This window comes from Triticum aestivum, unplaced genomic scaffold (genome assembly GCF_018294505.1).
Source record: "Triticum aestivum cultivar Chinese Spring unplaced genomic scaffold, IWGSC CS RefSeq v2.1 scaffold296, whole genome shotgun sequence".
Taxonomy (NCBI): Eukaryota; Viridiplantae; Streptophyta; class Magnoliopsida; order Poales; family Poaceae; genus Triticum; species Triticum aestivum.
Genome location: NW_025227449.1, coordinates 11,105 through 14,933, shown reverse-complemented (window position 1 = coordinate 14,933; position 3,829 = coordinate 11,105). Strand labels below are relative to the sequence as shown.

The 3,829-nt window shown below is 50.1% G+C and overlaps 1 pseudogene; it reads left to right on the top strand.

Annotated features, from left to right (window-relative positions):
* Nucleotides 1-1,196: 1,196 nt before the first annotated feature.
* On the top strand, nucleotides 1,197-3,571 carry LOC123172727 (polyphenol oxidase, chloroplastic-like; annotated as a pseudogene).
* The last annotated feature ends 258 nt before the right edge of the window (nucleotides 3,572-3,829 follow it).

Genomic DNA, 3,829 nt, shown 5'->3' with positions numbered 1-3,829 from the left:
GCGCTGCATATGAACTTCGGACACCTCCAGAACCCAAGCCGCCCTTGGAAATGAGGCATCCGAGACCAGCACCGTCCCCATGCCACACACCTCCTCTATCACCCGCCACGCCGCTACGCCCGACGCTCATGCAGTGCTCTGGTAAGACGGTGCTAGCCTGCGCCAACGCCCACCCAGCAGGACGATGAGAAGTCCCCGACATTGACCGGGCTTCAACGGGCCGCGACCGGTGGTGGACACGGGGAGAGGAGGTGGCGAAGGGGGCTCCGACCTGCAGTGTTAGGGATTCCTCCCCGTAGCTCACGGGAGCGTGGGTGGGGAAAGTTGTTCTAGTTCGAGCTCGCTGTTACTAAGTGATATTCATGCACAATTGTTCAGTAAAGCACCGCTATAGCTGATTTCGAGGACCGTTGCCATTTGACATAGTTGCCCACTATTTGAAAGTATGCTGAGCAGCATGGGGCTCAGTGGTCCTTCGTGAAAGGTTAATTAGTTATGGAAGCTATTAGTAGCATGGAGCGAGTACGTCGTTTCATCTTTTAATTGCTTGAATAGTTTAGTCAGCTTCCGGCCTGTTGGTTGTTGGCATCAAAGTGGTGCAATGAAGCATACGCTATTAATGAAACCCATTAAGCATCGCGTGAAGGGCGGCCAACCAGCTATGCCACGTGGGGCAAGCTCGTTGGCCACGGTGAAAAACCTTTTGAGATATTATTTTTAGATGAAGGTGGGGAATTTTTTTAATGTTTTTTTACTTAGGTGAAAATACTTTTGGGATATTGTTTTTAGATGGCGGTGTGAATTTTTTAAAAAGTATTTTCCATTTTAGATGGAGGTGATGACCTCACAATTTTTTGTAAATGAAGGGCTACGCAAGCTGGCACTCCCTAGTTTACTGCGTTGGTGATTTGTTCCTTTTCTTTTTACTTATTTTTCTAGTTGGAAGTAAAGATTTTTTAAAATATTTTTATTGACAGAGTCGAGGACTCGACGTATTTTTTTAAGTGAAAACGTGCACACAACTTCGTCTCAAGCGGAGTCACAGAGAGGCGCCCAACCACTAGTTGAGTAGGATGAGTTGCACATTGCTGGCGTGAACATAGGGCACGTCATGATGCTGCCGAAGAAAGATGACGTGCGTCACTCAAGGAGTCGGGCTTCAGAGCAAAATTATTACTCCTAACAGCTAGTATCATTGCCAGTCAGTTGCACGAGCCGCGCTATATATAACATAGACCATTACTTGGTGATCACAAGCCAAAATGGAGAGTGCCAAGGTGCAGTTGAGTGCTATGCCAAGCAGCCTCCAAGCCCTTGGGCTCAACCTTCCACTCCACCGGTCCAAGAAAGCGAGCTATATACTGTCGTGCAAGGCCACCGATGGCCGCCGTGACGTGCTCCTCCGCCTTGCGGGCGGAGTTGCGACGGCGGGCCTATCCGAGCTCCGTGGCGCACTTGCGAAGCCCATCCAGTCCCCGGACTTTGGCAACTGCCAGCCGATCGATGATCCCGACAAGGTTCCCCAAGTAAAAGACACCAAGTGCTGCCCCCCCCAAGTACGACGACAGAATCCCAATCCTCGACTTCAAGCTGCCCCCGCTCTCCTCGCCGCTCCGTGTTCGGCCAGCGGCCCACCTGGTAGACCGCAACTACCTGGCTAAGTATGAGAGAGCCGTGAAGCTCATGAAGGAGCTGCCCGATGATGACCCTCGCAGCTTCTCGCAGCAGTGGCACGTGCACTGCGCATACTGCAAGGGCGCATATGAACAGATCGGCTACCCGAAACTGAAGATCGACATACACAGGTCCTGGCTCTTCTTCCCATGGCACAGGTAGACATCCCTGTATTTCGGTTCGCGCCAAATTAATTAACGTGCTTGTCACTCCATGCATTGATGAACGTAACTTGACATAGGTTGTACCTCTATTTCTACGAGAGGATCCTTGGTAATCTCATCGACGACGACACCTTTGCACTTCCGTTTTGGAACTGGGACGCGCCCCACGGCATGACCCTCCCGGTGATGTACACCAGTGAGTCTTCGCCACTCTATGACTCTAAGCGTAACCCCGTGCACCTGCCACCGGCCATTGTCAACCTCGACTACAACCACAAAGACTACCACTCCGGGACCGACCACAAGATCACAACAGAAGACCCGATCAATCTGAACCTCAAGCTCATGTACCGTCAGGCAAGTATATGAAACAAAAACCTACGAATTAATGAGCTATAAACATCTCTTCAAATCTGCACACTACTACTCCCTCCGTCCCATAATATAAGACATTTTTTACCAGTGGACGGAGGGAGTAGTAGTTAACCTCCTTTGTAATTAAATAACACACAAAATATGTCTGTCAGATGATTGCTGGGGCCAAGAAGACTGAGCTATTCCTGGGGACGTCATACCGCGCTGGCGAAGAACCGCGAGGCCCAGGTACCATCGAGTGCGAGCCACACAACACAGTCCACGACTGGACCGGTGAGTCGAAGGAGCCCAGCGAAGACATGGGCAACTTGTACTCCGCGGCACGCGACCCGGTCTTCTTCGCGCACCACGGCAACGTCGACCGCATGTGGAATGTCTGGCGCTGCCTTGGCCACACCGACTTCACCGACACCGACTGGCTTGACAGTAACTTTCTGTTTTACGACGAGGAGGCCCGCCTTGTCCGTGTCCACGTCCGTGACTGCCTCGACACGCTGGCCTTGCGCTACACTTACCAGGACGTCCCTCTGCCATGGTTGACCGCCAAACCAACCGAGGCAGGAGATACCAACACTCCGGTTACCCCGACCACAGGGGTTCTCCCGGCTGTCTTGGACGGGATTGTGCGGGTGGACGTGCCTAGGACCAAGGTCTCCAGGAGCCGCTTCCAGAAGGACGAGGAGGAGGAGGTGCTGATCGTTGAGGGGATCGAGATCGCAGACAGCTCAAAGTACGTCAAGTTCGATGTGCATGTGAACGCGCCACAACACGAACAACTCAACGCGGCTCACGCACAGTTTGCTGGGAGCGTGGTGCTCCTGCCGCACATGTCCGGGCAACACGAGGGCAAGACCAAGATGTCTGCCAGGTTCGGCATCTCTGACTTACTGGACTCCATCCGAGCGGACGGCGACAAGAAAATCATCGTCTCGCTTGTGCCGAGAAGCGCGGGTGAGGTGGTCACTGTGGGAGCCGTCCGCATCGGCTACATCAAATGACTGATGGATGGCTTTGCTTGGTAAAACCCGTTGCTTTAGTTTGTTTTCTTCAAGTTCAATTATATGTCCCTGGCAAATAAGCGCCCTCGCTCGCACCTTGAGCTTGTTGTCAAGTTAACTCGCCGCTCTAGAGCGTCGGGGGATGGCACAGCTCACGCGAGCATGGCAGTGCATGAATACGAGGCGTGATCGGGAGATGTGGGGTGGCAGAGCGCTAGCTGCTAGACTCTGTCAGCCCCATTTTCCCCTTTTTTTTAACTTCCGTTTTCTTGTTTTTAATTAAGTTGTAATAGTGCAGCTTATGTATCTGGGATGTACTACTTCCTTCTTTCTATTTATTTATTACTATCTGCATATTAACTTTGGTCGGTCGAACTTTATAATGTTTGATTAAATTTATTATAAAAAATATAAATATTTACACTAAAAATTATATATGATGTGAAAATATATTCAGCGATAATATATTGATATTGATTCATTATTGTATATGTTAATTATTCTATAAACTTGGTCAAAGTCTATAAAATCAAACTAATATGTGCAGTAAGAAAAAACAGAGGGATTTCTCTAAATGAAACACCATACATGCATAGATGATTACATATATGCACATAC